The sequence below is a fragment of the Haliaeetus albicilla genome, chromosome 2, assembly GCF_947461875.1.
Source record: "Haliaeetus albicilla chromosome 2, bHalAlb1.1, whole genome shotgun sequence".
NCBI lineage: Eukaryota > Metazoa > Chordata > Aves > Accipitriformes > Accipitridae > Haliaeetus > Haliaeetus albicilla.
The window spans coordinates 13,717,445-13,738,731 of record NC_091484.1 but is presented as its reverse complement, the minus strand read 5'-3'; positions in this window follow the sequence as shown (position 1 = coordinate 13,738,731).

Here is a 21,287-nt window from a genome sequence, read left to right as displayed (position 1 = left end):
TAACGGATCTGTGTGGAATGTGGGGTTGTTTTCTTTTTTGCAGCTGAGAGGTTGGATCAGATGTAAGCTTGAATTGTGCTGTTACTCTGGAATTCCTCAGGCTGGTGTGGGTTAAGTTAGCAATAATGAATAAATTATTGTTGTAGTGAAAAAGCGTTCAACACAGAGGTGGTCAGTTAACAGCAGGATGGGACTGGGACAATTGTGCAATTCTACTGGGGGTGGAGTGGAAGTTGGCCCAGTCCCATCATGTATATTATCTGTGTGTGGGTGTTTTCAGGAGCATAAGGATGTAAAGGAAGGCATTATGGCAAACCTTCAAACCATGCCATCAACAGGACTTAGAATCTAAATTATGCCTTATTGAAAACAAGGGGAGTTTTGTCAATTATTTCAATGGGAGAAAAACCGGCCCTTTGTACACAAAGCTTTGTACTACTTTTGATGAATCAGGCTGTTTCCTCATGCTACCAATTATATCAGCTGTCATAAATTAGAGACAAAAAAATATAAAGTGGTTTTAATCACCCTGGAATTCCTGGGGTGATTTGCAACTTTTGCTGTGTGCTGATCACTGTTCAGCTCTCCCACAATGTCCCTCCATCTTCCCTAAAAACCTACTAGAAGTTCAACTTGAAAGGTTTTTGGTGAGTGATACTATTGTTGTGTTCACCAGATGTTGTGAAGCTAAATTAAAGGAGAGCTTGTACTAATGGAATTTCCTAGAAGTTTACAAGTGAATTATTATGGTTAGAAAACTTAGACTATTTAATATATCTTTGCATAGACGTATGAGGGGACGACTGTGCTGAATAAAGTAAATGTATAATGATGACAGAGGAAGGGTGTCCTTGGTTTGCCTTCCCTTATTTTGAACTTGATGGAAACTGGATCAGCCTAAAGATAGATCAGCCATTCATCTGTCGAGGTTACATTAGCCAAAGTGGTTTGTCTGGTACCATTTCCCTTTCCAACACACACTGGACTGGCCTGGCCTGTTCAACAAGGATCTGATACATGCTAAAATATTTTTAGAATAATTTTATTTAAAGAAAAAAAAAAGATTGCTAAGAGGAAACCAATTCCATGACAGCTAGGTTAGAGTGATCTTGTCTTAAACTGCAAATACCACTTATTATATTTGCATGTAAATAGATGCCAGATAAGTGTGTCAGATGAAGAGAACATTTCAAAGTCATTTGCTTTCTGGAAAATAGAATAGCTCAGCAGGACTTGGAAGGCTCCTAACTTGAGATGTTTTACGTTCAGCGTTGATAAAATTGGTCTTTGCAAGTTTATAACTCCCCAAAGTTACCCTGAAAGATGGCTGCCTCTCTGCAAGGCCTCTTGCTGATTACTTTTAAATTATGGCATGGGGTAGTTAAAAGGAATGGGGAAATGAGCCCTGACAACAGTGTAGGCCTACAAAAAGTGCTTATAGTGCTGACAGAATGGATTTCTTTACTTGAGAAATCAACGCGTTAGTAAAGAAACTGGAATATCACTTTCTCCACTAGATATTTGTGGTTGGACACTTGATCTTCCTCCTCTTGACACAAATACTTGCTTCTACTTACGTATACTGTGATTGCTCAAAGCATGATCATATACTACTATGAGGCAGGGCTCAGGACCAATTGATTACATGCCTAAGTTATTCTCCAGGCACCCTCAAAAATGGCGAGGCCAGCCAGGCAGTGCTGGCTCTGGTTTTGTTGGGTTATAGACCCTCCATCTGCAATTGGCAGAGGGTCTGATCTTGTGCTCATAGAGATCTGGGTGGAGGCTCAAATGGCTCTTACCTGCAAACTAGATGACTTTCAGTGCTGTGTAATGTGTGTTCTTTGGGCTCCCAGTGGCTTAAGCAATGGAGCAATCCCTGCGATAGCTCACACCCAAACCAAAAAGCTCTGAGAGGAAGTGTTGGATTAGACCAGAATGTTTCCAGGCCAGAATATTAGCATGTGCAAGACAGCTGTTTTCCTGGTGATCCTGTCATTCCCAGGTGTGAAATACGAACCAACAACTGACTTCAGTCTTTCTGAAACCTGCAAAAAGTATCTAAAAGTTAGTGGCAAATGTGAACCTTGTACAAAAAAGTTTGGAACCAGACCCACTCAAATTAGGAATTTTTTTTCTTTAGAAAGTATGGTATCACTAAATGTAGGTAAGTCTGGGCCCAAAACACTAAAGTGCCTTAACCAAAGCAATTTGCATCACTCCAGGGCAGAGAAGAAGTTAGGAGGATACTTTAAATGTATGCTGAATCATAATTTGTCTGGATTTCTTTTTAGCTCAACCTAGCCACTGAATTTTCTTAAGATTGATTTTGAAATTATTTCAGTATTCAATATTTGCCCAAATTTTAATCCAAGTTTCATTTTAATTTAACTTTTGTCTAGGAACACATGTATATGTACTTGTAGTATACGTGTATTCATGCTTGTGCATTTGTGTGCACATGACTGCATGGGTTTGACCTCAGATTTGGAAGACCTGAGTGTTGCTCTTGATTCTCCTCCCATTGTGTGGCTTTGCAAATGTTCTTGCCTTCTACATCCCCTCTTGCACTTCTCTCTTGCTTATGGAGGCCATAGCTTTTGGGGGTAAGCATGCTTTGCTTTGCTTTTCCTGGGTAGTTTTATGGTGTATGCCAGGACACCATGTTGATGGAGATGGTGACTTTTGGCACCACCAAAATCTAGAGGAGGGGAAAAACTTTAGGGAGTGTTCAGCTGCAGGCTTATGTTAATGAGTAGCAAATATAATACTATTTGTGAGCACTGGCATTTAAAATAATATCTCTATGGTTTAAACTGATGTCTAAGCCCGGACAGGCTAAATACATCCTTTGTGTGATGTTCCCTGGGCCTTCCATTTGACCATCTCTTCTGCAATTTAACCCCCAAAAGCCAAACTTTAGTTGGTGAACATGAATGGTCATACGTGCTATTCACCAAAGGTGCATGGACCCTGGGCATCACACCCTCCTGCGTCCTCTTCTCCCCACCTCAGTCCTGCAAGGCAGCCCAGCAGACATTGCTATCCATCACCTGGCCTAACAATGACAAGCAACTGTCTGCCAGCTTCGTATCAACTCAGCTATATTGATATCTTGGACAATAGATGGACACGTTTGTCAAAATTCCCTGCAAATCTCTATTAATTGGAAAACGAGCTTCTTGCCCTCGAGTCCGTGTGGCTATCGATGTCGGCTTACCATGCTGCCGTTCCCCAGGGAGACTGCAGCCAAGAGGAAACAGAACGGCTTCCAAAGAGCTCAGCAGCTGCACCCTGTCAGCCTGTTGAAGAGCAATTGCCCTTAACAATGGACTAAAACATTAGCGCTACTGTATAGACATCACAGGCTTACCCTCACTGAGCAGTATGTTTGTGTATTTAGTGGCTGCCACATACAGGACCTTACCCATCCATCAATATCATCACTTTTAAGAGGGGGAAAAAAAAAAGCAGCAGACATGTTCCAAATGGTTTCGCATGAAAAGGAAGCAGCAGACTTTGTGTTTGGTATGACGTGCTGGGGGCTCCCACGCTGGGCAGCACTTCTCCCTGTGGATGGGCAGGGTGAGGTGCCTTTGGGGCATAATGCCTTTGATTAAAATTGGCAATTCTGAATCTCCTGCTGGCCTCAAGGCAGCTTGGTGAAATGTGACTTTTTGTGACAGCACGAGCGCAGAAGCCTGTCGTTCTGTTTCCAGCCTGTTATAGTGTTGATGCAAGTCTTGCCAAAAGTAGCTCTCCCAGTAATAGTTACAGTAAAATACCCTCTTGTCCTGGAACCTTAGCATTAATTAAATCAAAATAGATCAAGCAAAATCAAAGGTTTTCTTTTATTGATTAAGCCACAGTTTATGTGGCAAATATCCTCTGTCCGTTTACAGAAAATGTTGGCTTCTGACTAATACCGCACTAACTAACTGCAACCACAGGCTGTGCTGAAGCCCTTGAAACCAGATTGAATTCTTCCTGGGACAGCATTGCCCCACATCACTGCATCCCCTCCCTTACCTGCCTTCCTCTAGGCAGAGTTGAGGCAGGTTTAGCTGCAAAGTTGGGTCTTATTGGAAATGTAAAATGAATATCTAATAACAGGGCAATTTAACAGAGCGGTTCCAAACGGCTGAAAGCAGATTTGTATCAGCACATTGATTAGTTGCTGGAGACTTGCAGAATCTTGTATTTCTGATGGGCCCTGGCCAGAGGAGCTCTATCTGATGATACTACTCCCGCTGAGTTTTACACCAATTTCTCTTTATTACTCCCATTTCCTCTCCAAGAAAATCTACAGGTGTTAGGAGTTTGAGGCCTGTGGCACTGGCCCATCTGAAATCTCTAGCATTTGAGACATGTTGTCTCGGAAATTCAGACTTAAGGAGGGCAAAGAAGATAGGCGCGCAAACAGAGCTGAGAGAGGGAAATGGCACTTACCTGTTTTGATTTTGCTTGTGAAGCCCAGGCTTCATGAAGACAAAGATAAACCTAAAAATAGAGGGTAATTAGAGAAGTCATCAAAATGAAAGGTGCAAGTATCAGTGGAGACCCTCTACAGCCCTCAAATGAATTTCTCTGTGTATGGAAGTACCGGAGCAGAAACAGCAGTCACAGCTAATAGTTCACTGTAAATTATTATTTGCAAAGATCAGAGCATATAGTTGGAAAAGAGAGGATTTCAGAAGTCAGAAGAATAATAGGATCTGCAGTGAAAGCAGGGAAAGATCATTTGACTTAGGCTAATTCTAGTCAAGAGTGAGGACGGAAAGAGCAGAAGAAAATACAGGTCAGCACTCAGATACAGAAAGAGACTTGGGCTCCCCAGTGGATGGGGTGGTTGTTTCTAGCCTACATTGATCTCAGAAGTTTGCTGCTTTGTTTGAACTGTTCGGACTGTGGATCTGGCTGAAGCTTTATAAAGCTCTGGTGCAAACCAGCTGAATCCAGCCTCAGACTAAAACAAAGTTCTTACAAGTATTTTAATCCTCCAGGAGCTAATGAATCATCTGATATGAAGTAGGAAAATATACAAGTTTTCAGACTTTATCAACACTTAGATGAGCACCTAAAACCACTTTGAAACACAAATACCCTGCCCATCTCAAGGAGACTAAATACGTCACATGGTGATAGAACACGGCCAAAGGTGTTGTACAGAAATCTTGAGATATTGGGTAAAGCAAGGAGTGGGAATGCAAAACTACAGGTTCTGTTGGATAACCTTTGCTAACGTAATCATACGTGCATATTGAAGCGTGAGGGCAAACCCATTGCTTTTCCTTACAGTTAAAGATAAAGACCATATTTTTCAAGCTCTTAAGGCTTCTCTTCAGGCTTGATGTGAGTGCAGACACCTGAACTTCCTGTAAGTTGAGCCATGCAAGACTGTGTGCTGGGTTAAATCACACGGCAGGAATGGCTATCTGGTTTACTGGTCTTTGTGGTAGGTTTGGGCTTCAACTCTGCATTGCAGCTGGGCAAGTACCTTCAAGCAGTGTCCTTTGAGCATCATTGCTCCTGCTGTGCAGTACCACTGCACTTCCCTCCCTGACTCAGCTGCTCAGCAGATCATAGTTCAGCTGCATCTGACATGTGGGGTGATAGAGCAGGAAAAAGATTATAACGCAGCTCTGGGAATTCATGAGATGGTGGTACCTCTGTGGAGAGTGATGGTCTCCAGATGTCATAGCTTTGAAAATCTCAACCTCTGCAATGCTAGAATTCAGATCATAAAATAATTTTCATTCAAGTCCCCCTTTCCACCCCCAACTCTTCCCCTTAACCCCCCATGCTTAGTGTGCTGAAATCTTGGACCAAGCTGTATGGAGCAGATTGTCATTTTGTGTGTGGGATGCCTAATATAATGGGGGTCCTTAGTTCCTGGTAGTGTCGTGGGGGTAAGAAATAATTACAGTAAGTAACCTGAGCTTTCTAATATGGTGGCTTTGATTTTGTATTGTAGTTAACTTGGTCTTTCTCATCAATACCCTTAACATTTCAGGTTAATAATCTATCCCTCAGCTGCTGGGTAAAACTTGGATAAGAAAGAAAAAAAGATCTGAAAGTTGACACAAAATTTTTACTGTGAACTTCTTTGACCTTTGAAAAAGAGATTCATAAATTTTCTAAAAAATATTTTCCATTTTTAGTCCACTCACTTCCTGGTTATGCCTGGGAACAAGAAGCAGGAAGCATCATAAATCTTGTGAAAAAGCCTGTTCTGGCAAGTTTCCTAGCCCAGCTTTGCTGATCATTGAGTTTTGGATCATTTGGATAAGCTTCATGTAAGTAGCCAAGCTCATGTGCTTCTCCAAGCCATTTGCAAACTCCAAATCCCATGAAACCAACTCATTGCTTAGTCTAGGCAGCCTGAACTCTGCCCTTTCCTGCCCAGCTTTTTTTCAGATATAAAGCACAGTTTTAGAGCTGCTTTGTTTTTTTGGATGAACTTGGTGCTAATGTGACTTTCAGTTTTACAGCCAAGTATAACAAAAGTAGGTGTCATGCAACAAACCTTCACGCTGCTTTGCTAATACATCCTAATCCTGTCTGGTGATACCTTGTGCTGTTCAGAGGTTGAATTAATCCTGAGCAGAGTTTACCAGTTACACTAAAACACCCTAAAACTGCTGCGTAGCTTTCCTAGGCTTAGCTTGAAGTTAACAAGTTGTTCCCCATGCAACAGAGAAAAGCAGCTTTGAACCCCAAAGCAGGAAGCAGCTCATGAAAAATTACTTGGGAACAGATTTTCAAATTCATTCACTTCTCATCTAATAGTGGCACAAGGCTCTGTGATAAGCACAGTAAGGTAAGTTAGCGTGGCAGGCAACACGCAAACACATTGCTCAGGGCTGTGCGTACAGGTACATGTACAGTCGATATCCCCAGATGTCTGCTTAGCAATGCTAATAGGGTGCTAGTATTCTCTCAGGCATTAGGTCCATTTTAGTCCAGGAGAAATATGGTATTTGATGAGGGCAGTACGGCACTCCCTGACAAAGGGGTCTACTGCCTGTCACACCTTGACTTGTTGAGTGCTAACACCGCCTGGGGGATCACAAAGCTGTCATTACAAAGCATTAGCATGAGAAAAGGAGCACTCCTTGTGTTTTGGCATGTCACACCCAAGTGACAGGGAGCACAAATACAGTCAGGCACACAGAACAGTGCAAGTCAATGTCGGCTTTGACAATGTTGGGCACCAAGGCTGTCACTCCTTTGACACAGCCCCTCCTTCCCCCTACCCACGCTGCCATTCGCAACGGCAGCTCGCCCACTGCTTTTATTTCTGCACAATGTGTCAATAATTACTTGTCAGGCCTCTGCTTATAGACCTGGGATGGTGAATAAACGCTTATTATGCCTGAAAAATGTTGCAAGCTTTACCATAAATCTTGTGTTACAAATGCACACAATAGGGGCTATTGACACAGAGGCAAACACTCACATTAACATGTAAAGTCATGCTGCCGAGAATAGAGTTTGACAAACTAACTTGCAGCAAAGGAGTTTGTTGACCTTTTCTTTGCCTTCCTGGCAACCGGACTGGGCTTGTGTATATTAAAAAGCCAGATGAATGGGAGATGAGAAGAGATACTAAACATCTTCCTGTTAGGGCTGCTGGAGTGAGGATGCTCTACATCTGAGAGCACTTCAGAAATGGTATTATCAGATATCATCCTTCAAATATACAGGAGCTAACCAAGCGTTCAAAAGCTAAAGTTGACTATATTTGAATTCAGCCACATGTAGACTTCAGCCTGTGCCTGTTTACCCAGTAGAGGCCTTAACTGAAACATTATATTGGACAGGCAGCTATTCATGGCTTGCCCCTGCAAATAGCATCTCTTCAACTGCTCTACCTCCTTGGGTTTCAGATTGCTTCTTGCAATGGATTGGAGGTTCGATTTTGGGGTACTGGAATAAATTGTACAGAAGGTATTTATGTCAAAGGTGCAGGTGTCATAAACTGAGCAAAAAATAAGAATGTTTAAAAGAAACTTTACAGAAGTAATAATTAGGGCTTGAATTTAAATACCTAACTGAAGACTCATAACTGCCTTTTTTTTTTTTTAAGCACACAGGGACCTTCTGTCTCTGTGCCATTGGGAGGGAAGGGTGAACTTCTCTACAACATGGTTCTAACTGTAGGTAATCTGAACTACTCCCTGTAACATTTTATTGGTTTCCATTGGTTTCATTTTATTTCTATGGGTTCTGATGGTTTTCTTTCTTTATCTATTTTATCTTTAAAATGTTCTTGTTTAGTTTATGCCTTTTTGTTTCTGCATCAAGTGCTTGAAGTTATCGCATACTTGTTTAACCCTTTGACGTTCTCAATATTCTTCCCCTCACAGCTGTTTTCTATCTCTTAATATCTCCTTCTACTTACTTTTTTATTTATTTTGGCAATGAAAGTTCAATTTCATTTTTATTAGCCAATTTCCCATAAGCTTTCAGTCCTACATATCCTATCTGGATCTAGTGATCCAGAATTTGTGTTTTCAAGTGCTAGAAAAGAATATTTTAAAAGAAATGCTGCTTAAACCACAATGTTATTGAGAAAGTAGGAACACCTTTCTTTTGGATATAGCCTTTACAAAAGACAACTTCTTTTAAGAAAACAAGATTTCTTTTGCTTTTAATAAAACCTGAAGTGTGGAATGTATTTGACCTAAACTCCTTGAGCAATCCAAAAACCCTTTGGCAAATAACGTTTACATTGTATACATAAACTAGTGATTTACATGCATGTTCTGGTACCTAGATGAATGTGTAAGGCCCTATGTACCAACCACAATCAAAATTGCACGAGAGTTTATATGCATATGCGTATCTATAGAGCATTCAGTTTACCTTGTAAAGTCAGTCTGATGTTAAGATAATCTCTGGATGAAACACATGGCCTGGATTCATCCCACCTGATTTGAGCCCTGGTTCCACAATAGTTTAAACCAGTATCAGTCTGTGCGGCTGTTGTCCTGCTCCCCCCTCCTTGCACGCCTGTGCACACGCACATGCACACAGCCCTGGGCGCTCTCCTCCCTTATATCAGGTAAGGTGCTTGGTGAGTTGCTTCAGGGACCTAAGCTGGCAGCAAACTATTGGCTATTTTTCTATGATTAATTTTCTTTTAGTTTAGCTCCTTGAACTGGTTCACTGCAAATTCAGACAAGCACAAGGGAAGGGTCATGAACACAGCAGTGGGAGGGAGGCAGGGAGTGAGGAGAGTTTTAGCTTTTGCAGAACCACACCTTTAGGCACTAAATAATTCATCTGAATTAGAAGGCTAATTATCCTTGTCCATATCTTTCTACAGTCAGTAAAGGCAAAAAGCCACCATCAGAAGGCTTTTCAGATCCTAGGTTTCCCTGAGATCTCTCTACTAACAGTCCTTCATTCTGGTGGGATTTGACATAATGAATTTTCATCACCGTTATCTTAAACAGACCGTGTTGGCTTTGTTTTAAGTTATGCTGATCTCAGTTTGGGATAAATGCATTGATTGCAAATGTTTTATCACTGTAAATGAGATTACTGGATTGCCCTGTTGCTGTTTAGCAGTGAACTAGGAAAGTCACCTCTTCTCGCTTGTGAGGAGGAGGGATTTTTCAGTTTTTATTCTTCTGCTTTCTCTGTCTCATGAGAGCATCTAATAGTCTCAATATCGTGTCCTGGGGCCATGCTGCGCTGACCTAAATTCTACCCAGAGCCCTGAACCTAATGTTTTCTAATGGCTAGGTTTCTCTTATGGCCTGGGGCTAAAGCACACAGAGACAGGTGTAGCCAGACCAGTAAGTTGATAAAATTACTTCTGTTAAACCTGTTTATATAGGAAAGGAGGTGGAGTTCCTGGTATTTCTTCTTCCATACCTTTTTGGTGCCCTCCTCTTCCAGGAAAAGGTCTAAAAAGTTGAATTCCCAAATAAATAAATGGGGCTTTTTCCTTCTGAGCTCTGCAGAAACTCAGAAGGATGAAGACTGTAACAGGAACTTGTAGCTCAGAGAAGTTGGCTGTGTTCGAGAGCCCCTTTTTACTTTAGAAAGAATAGACTTAGAAAATCTGTTCTATTGTCTAAGAAGAAAGTCTTTCTGAAACACTTATAAAGAATACTGCGTATGCTTAGTATTGTAATGTTTATGGCTTTTTCCTTTAATCCAGTGCACAGGAGTCCCTTTAGTCTTCAAAACAGTGAATGAGGTATAAAGGATAATAAATCCAGCTGTGCTACTTCATAATCTTGTTTATACAGCATTATACTAAATTAAAGCATGTCTGTGTTCCATGAATCCGCACAAGTGATAGGCGTCTCACCCTCCTCTCTTTGTTAGTAAATGTTTCAAACTGCTTATCTGCATTCCAGTAAACCTCTTTGTTCTTTTTGTCCCCACTGTGCCCAGCCTCAAACTTTATGGAAAACTGAGAAAATCTTAATAGCTGAATTCTTTTTTCATAGATAGTTAAGATACTGCATCCTTTCCCTCGATCACAGAAGGAGCCCTGGAGTGGAGCATTGAAGCAGTTTAACTGAGTTTTGCTTTCAACATTAAGGACAGGGAGGGAACGGGGTTGGATTTAACTGTAATTGCAGGAGGAACTTTGAGAGGCAGAACTTAATGAGGAGCACTGGCACTTGGCCTGGAAGATAAAACTAAGCTCGTCTCTTATATAAATAAATAGTCACATAGGTTTTTCTCAGATACAAGTGGGCAGGAATTTAGTCTCACATGCAAAAGTTTCCAACTGAATGGCCTCCAATTCTTGGGCTCTGCAAATGTTATATCTCTGCCAGAGGTATCAAGATGTTGACAATTTAAACTGGAAGGCTTTTATTCTCTACCTTTTTTCCATGTGGCTACTTCCAAAGTTAATCTGGTATCATTAGGGAAATTAGAAGAAACAAAGAGCTAGTCAATTTGTTTTTTTTTTTACTTTTTTTATTCTGCAGTTTCTGACTTTTGAGTTGATTGCAGGTTTGTTTCAGGGCTGTGTTCTGTAACAGAAAACCTATGCTTATAGTTCTGCAAACAGAGCCTGTGCTACAATACTGACATCTGCTAACAGAGACATGATGGGCAGAGATGGGCTGGTTTGTGATTTTTGGCCAACTTAGCTATTCCAACAAGAGTCACTAGTGTAAGAGTAGTTGTACTGACAATACTTCCAGATTGTAATTTTGTCACTGCTTATATGACATGACCTTTTCCACCCAAAATAAACATAGTACAAAAAGCTAAATAGTTGCTTAATAGCCACTGTCTCCTATACAGGCTCCTGAGATTTCCATGTGAATTTGTGGGTGGAAAACAGGCACGGGACTAGTGCTGGTAAATCTCTGTGTATAGTGGCGTGCTTTGTTTATGGCCCTATTAAAAGTCCTTTGAAACTACTATACTTCTGAGTTGAATCTTGGCATTCTCTTTACATACAAGTCTCCTGAGGTCCCCCGGTATGCAGTTTGTAAGGGTCTCTGGGGAAACCTAGGGGCTAATCCTCTCCTTTGCTTAACCTTAAAGATTAACAAAAGAGGGACAGCAGAAGGAAAAATCTGTCTCTGGAGATAATATGATCTAAGGTCTATATGCAGCTCCTCAGAAAAATGCTCTGCTGGTATTGGTGTTCAAAATCTGCTTTTAAAACAGAACTTAAACATTTAGTCATTCATCTTGGCCTGGCTTCAGGTTTTTAAATCTCTGAAAAGTATGGTTTTTAAGAAGTATGTAATTTTTGTCTTAAAAATGACAACTACTGAAGTCAAGGTTTCTATGTTCAAATTATTAAGAGATGCTTTTTTTTCTAGGGCATCTCAGCATAGCTATAAATTGTTACCTTGTCATTAGACCTGACCTTCCAGATCTGAGGCTAATGTTCCTTGATGGAAGATACTGAGATGGAGCAAAATAACATTTATTGATAGAATCCCAATAACAAATTTTATCTGTGGAGAAAGTGGCATTTCTTTTTTGAAATACTGAAGTGAAATGCTTCATCAGGCTACTGAATGGTGTGGAAGCAGTTTTCCTCTAAAACCTATTAGTAGTTCTTGAGGGCTTCTAGGCATCAAAGACACAAGGAGGTACTTTGGTTGAAGACAGTGATTTGGGGGTAGCTGAATTATCTAATGGTTTTTATGTGGTCTGGTTTCATTGACTCTAGAATTTTGATTTGCAGTGATTTGTTCATCTCTTCTGCTACCCCAGCCTCACGATGACAGGTTGCCCATTTAAAAATTTCAGATCCGTGTCTAGAGTGGTGTTTATATGTACCACAAAGATGAGGGGTTTGGTTGAGATACTTTGGAAGGTGCCCATGGACAATGCTAATCTCATGCCAAAGTGTGCAAATATCTCCCTATAAATTCAGGAAAATACTTCAGGACTTGAGGGTCAGGCATCCATTGTATATACCAAGGGATGGTACTTGGCCTTGTATGTTCCCAGCAACTGATCAGGAGTTTCTGTATGAATTAAAGCAGATGATTGATAAAGTGCAAGACGTAGAGGAAAAAACCCCTCTGTTATTTTTCATAAGCATTGTCATGAGTCAGCGGCACATGACTGCTTCCTTCAAGGTTACATCTGCAGGAGAGGACAACAAGTAGAACAGTCTGTCGGGTTGTGCACAAGAGCACGCTTTCAGCAAATTCCCTGCCCTTATCTCGGGTTGTTTATGGCTCCTCTGGGAGGATTATGACCTTCTATCTCCTTTCCACAGAGGGTGGATTTTGTTTTGAAAACATCCTTTTCTAGAGAAGTGTCATAGCTAGTTGGAGTCAATTTTATCAACCTTACTTCTGAAAATCTAGTACCAGCAGACTTTTGTTTTTTACTTATAATGGTAACAAATCCAATAATTATGGAGTGCGTTAACGTCTCTGCTGCTGCAATTTTACGTATTTTGCTGTTTGTTTTCTGAATTTATTTGTCTGAATTGGATCTAACCACTGAGAAACCGAAAACCTCAAGTTTAAGTGCAGACTACTGTAAACTACTGTTTTTCAGGCTCTTGTACTGACATACCATTGCTGCAGGGCAAATGTATGTGTGGTTACTCCAGATTATAGTTCTGTCCTTCTAACTGTTGAGGGCAAAATATATAGTTTTAACTAGTTTGTGCATACCAAACCCAATTCCTATGATTTCTATTAGGAGTGGAAGCTATAGTCTTTTTTGGAGAAAGTTATCTGCCATTGCTTTCTCTCTGCAAAATAATCTTTCCAACAGAATGCTTTTATCTCAGCCTCTTCCCATGCTGAGCTTCCAGCATCTGTCTTTCAAGAATGGTCCTTACATTTTATTACAGCTTCTTAGACATTCTGGTACTGAAGTGGGACACAAAAGCATCTCACTATAACATGGTTTCTTTCTTTCTTCCCTTTTTTTTTTTTTTTTTTTAAGACTGGCCTTCTGAGCCTTCTGACGTCTGAAATGCAACTTCCGTCACTTGCTTTGACAGTTGGTCTGCACATTCCACTGTTTTCCAGTAGCAGGTGATTATTTTCAATGGCTCATCCTTGGCCTTTAAGTTTATAATCATTTGGTGATGTCGTCTTGAATTTTTTCTGAAGGAAAAAGGTCTTTAGCCCATGTCTTCTAACTGATGGGTAAGTGCTTCTACCTCTAGACCATTACACAAAAATATGCTATTGCTGTTATAATGCGTCCTCCTCCCCATGATGTGTTTTTCATTGAACAGAGCTGTAGTTGTTGCTTTGCACTAAACACAATGCTATTGGTACCTATTTAAGAATGCTCAGGGAACAATTACTGTATAGGGCTTCTCGTGCTTCGGGACAGAGGTACCTAGTAACAGGTCCTGAACTACCCAGGTAAGATTAGTAAGTTGCAAAATGTAAGTGCATAAACGTAACTTGTATAGATAGCCCTTTCAGCTAAATGCCTAAATTCCACTGCAAGTGAAATAAATAATGAATCTCCAATTTTTCACTCTCTTTTGAATAACCAGTCCAGTACGTTAGGAGAAAAAAAACCATGATAGGTCCCTGTTTTAGTGAGGCTTTTGACAGTGTTATCTTGTAGATGAAAGAGGGAAGTGTCAAGATTAAGTGACCATACAGTAGGTACGTGGCTGGTGGCAGGGGGATGGGGATGGACATTAAATTAATGATTAAAAAAGGTGTGATGTCAGACTTGGAGGGCATATCAAAGGAGTAGTTTTGTAGCTGTCTGTGCTTGGCTCACATATGGTCAACATTGTTATTGGTATCTTGGATTATGTATTTAAAAGATGAAGTACAAGATTTGCAAAGAAAAGTGAGCTGGGAAGTCCTGCAGATGTCCTTTAGCATGATGCTGGAATTCAAAACTTTCTGATACATAGAAGAAACAGTTAAAACTAAGACACCTGAATTCAGTAAAGCCAAATGCCAAGTGTCACACTGAGAGCAGAGAAATGCATGATTACCTGGCAAGTCAGTGGAAGTGCAGAAAAGGATGTGGAATTTGTAAAAGTTTTCAGACTGAAGATGAGTCAAGTATGGTGTGGTTGCAAAAAAGACATCTTATTCTGGTACATATTTGCAAGAGTACCATATGTGGAACTTAGGAGGTGGTTACTTTTGCTGTATGTAAGAAGTTCTTATAAAGAAAACACTGACATTTTTCTCCATGTCAGATGGAATAAGTAAAAAAGTAATTGCATTAAATTACTGCAAAGTTGCAAGTTGATTTATGTAAGGTATTAGGAAAAATTAAATGATGAAAGTTATGAAGCACTGAAAGATATATCCAAGGAGGCTAAGAATTTCCTTCACTGTACATTTTTAGCAACAAATTAGATTGAAATCAATCAGGAGCGGTCTTGAAATATTTATCCAACTGTTGTGCAAGAGGAAGAACTTGCTGACCTTTTGAATCTTCCTTTTCTATGATAATCTGTCTCAAAAATCAATTTCTGCTATTTTGCCTACAAGAAATTCAGCTTCTAAAATTCTCATGTGCGTAAACCTGGTTTTGTGACTGTTTTCCACTTTGTTTTTTTCTCTTACATGTTTTGTTTGATTTTGCCTCACACTTGTGGATGTGTGTTGGCTTTAAGACATGCACAGAGCTGGATAGAGAATGATGTTTTCCTATATTGAAAATATTGAGATTTCTAGAACATTTTTATCTACTTACAAAGAAAGAAAACTATGTTTTTCAAACAAACTTCATAAGATTTGGGAAAGGTCAGTGTAAAATTTTAATTTTGATATGTTCAGCATATTTTGATGCCTATCATTAACAACACATGGAGAGATAGATGTGGACTTAAGAGGGAGGAGGAAAATAGTAATGTTGTTATTAAAAGACTAGGTTCACGTGATTCATTCTGAACAAATACAACAAACCTGCTAGTTAACGCAATGCTAATAAGTGCTTGGACGACAGACATAAGTGTGAGAGCTGGGGTTTGAGCACACAGTTGGCATGTAGCAGCACAGAAAACCACTTCAGGCCGTGCTGGTCTTCGTGCCAGTGCCCATGCTTTTGATGTGGCTGCCACATGTACACGGCCTTGCCAGGACAAAATTAGGCAAACATTTCATTAGAAAGAAAATTGTCAACCACTACTTTTACGTGCTTCCAAGAACGAATCCTTCCCTCCACCCCCACTCCCAATACTGTTATTTCTGGGGAGGGAAGCTTTCTGGATAGAAATCTAATTTTTTGATTGTATGAATAACTAGAACTGGCCAGACACAGAATTTGCCATCTTGATGGTAGCAGCACTCATAGCAAGGCTAGGACTTCTTTTGACTCCAGTGATAGTTTTGGGTGCTCATTTTCTGGGATGTTAGACAGGTGTCTCGATTAACATTGTCAGAGCTCAGGTTAGCTACAGAGATGACAGTAGGAAGAGAAAATAAATCAGTTAATGAAGTTGTGCAAGTCATTGCTGGGTATCCATGTTAGAATAATGCTTTCTCACCTTTCTAGCAGGATACGTGACCTCATATGCCCACAGGAGACTATCTGTTGGATTTGTTCCATTTTGTGTAATTTTGAAATTCATGAAGTTCATTGGAAGGATTAATTATGTATAAGGCATGTGTCTGCATGTTCTTTTCATCTCTGAATGTTACCCTGCATGAAGTTATTAGGGGCCTGATTGGACTGAACATTTTGACAAGAATTCAGTGACAAAAGGGGCCCATTAGTCTTTGAAGTCATGGGCCAAGGAAAAGGAATGCAAGTCACATCAGTAATGACCTCATTTAACTTGTGACAGAGTACAAGATAATCATGAAAGGTCATTGTAATATAACTGCATTTTACTCTATATGCTGCACTGCTCGTGTTTCAGCCAGTCTGTATTGCAGTTTTAATGAATGCTGAAATCCTCTTATGTTCAAATACAGGAAGGATGGACAGAACAAGACAACAAAAACTGGAAAGATCCTTCCCTCTGTCATATACTTAAAAGTGAATTAGCAAAGACCTAGAAACAATGAAAGACTTTTTATCTATTGTGAGTTTTTCATGGAAAATTTAATTTTTTACTAAAGGAATGATCTTGTTAAAAGAAAAAAAGTTTTCATAGAAAATGATGTCTTTTCATCATAGCTACAAAGCAAAAAGTTTTCTCTTTTCAGTCAAAACTGAAAAGCTGTAGGGACAAACAGTCTATTCAAAATTGCTAGGGGAAAAAAAATATAGTCTGCATTAATAGAAAATTTCTGTGAACCTCTAATGCAATTATCCAGCTAGTTTTATAAGCAGCAGGCAAAGAGTGTTTAGTGGCCAGCTTTGGAAATCCATCTCCTTTCTCCGTAACAGTTACACCAAAAGTAACAAAACTTTTGGGAAAGAAAAGAAAATAAGCAAACCAAAACCAATTCCATTGCCTATTTCATACTCTTTCCTTATATTTTGCCCTCTTATGACCTTGTACACTTTTAGATTTTGGAACAGATTTATATAAAAGTACAGAAGCACCATAAACCAGACAATTCTCCTAGTATTTTTGTCCTGGTGGGAGTCAGGAATTACTGGAAATGTCTTGGAAAATACTTGCACTCAGAGGAAGCAACTCTACATGCAGTCCTCAGAGATTTGAGTATTTTACAAGGGGCTTGGGTCAACATAAAATTTTCATGTTACTAGTGTGGATCAGCTTTTGTGTATTGACACTGTAGGCAGTTTCCATTAGATGTCCATAGGCTGTCTCTTTCTTTTGTTTTGCTTCTTAGCCGTGTCTTTTCAACAGTTAACTTTGATGGTTTCAGCAGCTTCCACCTGAGGTTTGCAGAGATCTCCATTTAGCATGAACTGTCATCCATATGGACAGACTTCATCAAATTTTTGCAATAAAAAATATTTTGCCATCAGCACAAGAAAGGATGATATTTCCTTTGTTTAGCCCTTGTTGGGAATGTTTTGAACGGACGCAGCCCACAAGGGCCTGATTTCCAAAAACAGCTCTAGATTGTGCCATCAGCTTATTTCCCTCCTGTACAAAATTGGCTTTGTGTTTGTGTTTTAAGTAGCAAACCATCTAACAGCCAAGGTTGCATGCACAGTCTATTATTATGTGCGGACCTGGTTACAGGGGATGGCAAATCTACATCTATGTGGACCTGGGGTTCATCAGAATTGAGATACCTCCACATCGTGTCTCAGAACTAAAGTAACCCTATAAGAAATATGTAAACCCTCCCATTATGCACAAAGTATACCAAGTTTAAGAGACCAGTGAAGCAGGAGATATGTATGATGTAAAGTCTTGTTTATGCCTTATGCACAGCAAAGTTATTTGGAAATACACATGCTTTTCTGATTTCTTCATACTGCTTCGTATTGTGTAAGTACCAAAGACAGTAACCACCATGTGCTCAATGTTCTTCATTGATCACATCAACACTGTATGAGTTTCCATGCAGTGGTGACTAAACTTTGTGCATCCTGCTTTAGGATGCATTGATTGCATAGTAAAACATGGTATGGATTTTTCAGGCTAATTACTTCTGCTGGTACTTCACAGTCCTTGTCAAGAGTTTTTGAAGGGATATTTCTCATCCCCACTCCTAAAGTGTTGAGCAATGCTACAAATTTTAATTCCACAGGTCTGCTTGAATATCCAAACAGTTGACTCTTATTTCACAACAGCTGGATGTTTGAAAACATTCAAGTGTGTAGAAATACTGTTATACTAATTTAAATGTCCCACAGTCAAGCCTTGCAGTTGTTTTCTTGCAACACGTGTCTCTTACTGGAAACAAAACAAGTGGGGCTAGTGGAAAGCATGTGACTATTCATTATTTACATCCCCTTTCCACCCCCACCAGCCAACGCAGTTTGAACATGAAAGTCACTGGAGAACAGCAGCCTATAAATATTCAGACAAATCCAGGCAGGGCAAAAGCGTTGCAAAAACCTTTGACTAACAGTTCACAGACCCTGAGAGTTCAGACTAACCACTGCTGGCCAGGGACACAGGCTGAATTCAAACAAAGACTGATTGTAATTTTGTGGTTGGACATGAATGTTTTGCACAACACTGATTGAGGCCACTTTGAAAACTGGGCCAGGGTTGTAAAATAACCTATTTACTGCAGTGTGCATTGTATTTGAAAACACAATGAAGCCTTGTAGATTCTAGCTGGGCTTGGTAGGGACCTTACAGCTGAAAAAAGCTCTTCTGGCTATGAGGAGCCTTGTGGGACCTTGCTTATTTTATTTGTTGCCTTTGATTAGGTGAGGTAAAGTAATTTAAACACAAAGCAAGGAATTGGGTATTTTTAACTTCTAATTCCAGTTTTCCCATTGATTTTTCTGTTTGACCTTTGGCAAGTCACTCAACCCGTTGGCCCTTTGATTTCTTACCCAAAGAACTGGCATAAGGCTGTGCTACTCAGACAGCTTGGTGTGATGACTAATGAATTAATGTTAATGAATTAATAATTGTAAAGCCTGTAGTACATGAAAAGCCTTATGTTAGTGGTAAATGATATAGGAGTCTCACGAGCATGTACAGCATTGTCTGTGTATAACGAAGTCACCTCGCATTGATTTACTCTGGAACTTCAGTTGAACCCAAGCTTGAGCTTGGGGATTGAACTTGTGACCCATGGCACTGGCAGTATGATGACCTTCTGCCTGAGGCAGAATGCTAGGAACTGGAGTCTTAAAAGTAAGTAGGTGTTGAAAGATGCAGATTGGCTCTTTCTGAGCTTTGCACAAGGGCATAAGTGCCTGAAGTCCATTGATCTTTGTGGATCTCCCTCAGAGCCTGTCTATAAGCAGCATGGTCAGATAGCCGACTGCACCTGAAATGAGATGAAACCCTTGTTCTCCTCTGTGGTGCATTCTGAGGAAACTCAGGCATCACAAGGACAGTTCCTGGTCTAGCTAAGGGAGTGGCGGATCAAAGGCATATACTTGCTCCTCATGGGAGGAAGGTGTAACGTGCCTGCCCAGGCTCCCTCCAGTGCAGCAAGGAGTAAGTGGCTTTGCTTGACTACCTGAAGTTGTTGATCAGTCTTTTCATTAGATGGTTTATTTTGTTACTTCCATACTTTTGGTTATGTCTTGCACAGCAGATCTAAGTACCTGGGGGCCCTGGAAATGTGAGTGGTTTGAGATCTGAAAGAAGTGTTGTCTGTAGAGATTGAGCCTTAGCTGAGGACCTGGCTCTCCTCGTCACCCTACTAAGACTTGGCTGTTTGTGGCAAGCTGAGCAATCCATGGCTTTCAGTAGTTAGCATGTAGTAGGCTCCCTTATCCCTTTTCCAGTTATTTGGGGGTTTGAGAGAGAACCTGATTAAAATACTTGCTTTGGTAAAAAAAGCAGGTCTTGACTAAATTCCAATAGAAAAGGCAAAAATGGGGGGGAATAGAGAGGTATTGTAGATAATTTACTATAACAAATTTGCTTTCAGATGTAACTTTGGCTTCTTTCTCACCTGTTTAGGGCCTGACTGCTACAAATCTACTCTGGATGATCTGCCTTCATATATTTATATGTCATCTGTGTGACTTCCACACAGAACAAGCCATGATAGAAATCTTTCATTTAATTAAAATTGATTTTAAAATTCCCTTGATCAATAATGAGTTAAAATTCATCCCAGCAGTGATGGGAAGAACAAACCTTCTAAGAAAAGCTTTCAGGCCAGTGGTTTTGGCTTTAGAGACTGGGTCTTGCCTGAAATTATCCCTTTCTTGGCTCCAGGCTCCGTGGTGCTTGGCACATTATGGTTTACCCTATAGCCCAGCTTCTCAACCACCCATGAAAAGCTGAGACATTCAGACTAAAGATCTCTTTCTTTTTCTGCCTTTTTCATTATAGATGCTTTAAACATCAAACTATAACATCTATTGGCATCAGGTTGGTAGTGCCTACTAGGCTTCAAAATGAAATTAGTATTTTGTGGAAAGTGACCCAATATTTCTTATTTGATTCCTACACTATAGCTTATCTAAACCTTTTGAAGTGCTCATTCAGATGGCAAAATGGGCTAAGTTATTACTAAAGTCATATTTAACAGCTAAGTTTAAAAGATTGCAAAAGGGTCCCTCTGCATTTAAGTTTTATTCCCCTGCAGAAGAAAGACCCACAGCAAATATGTATAATATAATGGAACACAGTTTATATAACCTTTCCTAACAGAAATTTGGGAGATTAATGAAGACTGGCTTCAAATAACAGTAATATTCTGTTGTTCACAGTCCAGGGTGCTTCCTAATTAATTGTCTCAAGGCTTCACTGAGAGGTACTTTACCAAAAATGCTGTGATCAAGGAAAATTAAGAGGCTGGAGTACTCACTTGGTGCTGCTCCTCTCCTGAGAGTTACTCATTTGGTCCCATACCATCATGTGATGAGAACTTTGCTCCTGATCAGGCAACTGGATCACTCTGCTCGACTTCCTTTGAAGCAATATTGACCTGTAATAACATATTAACATAGAGGATCTGATAGCAGTCCGATAGCAGAATTGGGGCTCGTTAGGTCTGGACTAGAATAAATGCAGAACGTAGCACCAGAGTGGTTTAAATAAAACTAAAACAAAAACAAAACCAAAGCCAACCAAACAAAAAAAACAAAAAAACCTCCACTATGTAATTAATATGTAAATAACAGCAGTTTACATAATTTCATATAGAGTGAAACTGGAGTGCTATAAGGAGTGCACTGAACAGGAATTACAGAAAATTGGTCCAAGCAGATTGGTCCAGTGTCAAACAGGAAGGAAAGGAAATGTCAGCTGTAGTAGAAAGGTCTGGCATGATCTTGGATTGGATGAGTACATGTTACCATTTTATTCTCTAGTT